The sequence below is a fragment of the Cuculus canorus genome, chromosome 10, assembly GCF_017976375.1.
Source record: "Cuculus canorus isolate bCucCan1 chromosome 10, bCucCan1.pri, whole genome shotgun sequence".
Taxonomy (NCBI): Eukaryota; Metazoa; Chordata; class Aves; order Cuculiformes; family Cuculidae; genus Cuculus; species Cuculus canorus.
The window spans coordinates 11,031,655-11,032,634 of record NC_071410.1 but is presented as its reverse complement, the minus strand read 5'-3'; positions in this window follow the sequence as shown (position 1 = coordinate 11,032,634).

Below are 980 nucleotides of genomic sequence, written 5' to 3'. Positions count from 1 at the left end.
ATGGAAGGGTAAGAATAAAACATATGTTCAGCTGGCACTATCTTCACTTTAGTAATTATTACTTTTTCTTCATCCACAAAAACAGGCAGCTTTCAGGACTAGTTTCTATGACCCCAGGGTCACTATACTTGCAAGCAGAGCTAAATTTAAGTCAGAGGACTCTTATTTAAAGAAAGAAAGAACAAACAGCACAGAAAAAAGGGGGGAAAAGTTTGGACCCCAAATAAATTCATTACTGTACTAACACAACAATCTACAGTGGTGTAGCTTAGCAGGAAGGGACCAGAGGCTCTAGGAGGCCAGTCCCCTTAACCAAGTCACCACTGCTGGCAGATAATTGAAAATCCCAAAAGGCTCCCACTCCCAGAAGAACCAGATACCTGTTTTCTGAAACCACTCAACACAAACCCTCTCTACGTAATGAAGGAAAAATTACACAGATTTTGACTTAAGAGATGCTAATGCCAGAGACAGTGCCCTGAGTTGCAGTAGGCCTGATAGAGACAGAGCAATGATGCCACTACTGCCAGGATAATGGCATGATGCTCCTGCCCCTATCCGGGACAGGTGTATGGCAGGAGTTAGCAATACCTCACACTGTTGAATCACAGAGACAGGGAAAATGAACACCACCTCCAACACCGTAAAAACAGATCTCCAGGCAAGAGTTCACATAGGTTACTACTAAAGTGTAGGGGTCTGAGTTTGGTTCATCTGGTTATTCCTAAATTCAGCAGATTTCAAGAATTTGAAGCAGCATGGACTTCAAAGTGCATTTGCTAAAGTAGCTAACATGGTAGGTCCAGTATTGCCACATCCTTTGGCCTTAACCTGCCATATGGGGCATGTCTGCACAAAACAGGGTACTGTTGTTGTGCATAAACCTGCAGTGGATGAGAGAGAACAATCCATAAGTACAAGACTTTGTGCTGTTTTTCAGTTGAAAAAGAAGTCTGGGAATTTGGAAGGCTGTTTTTTTT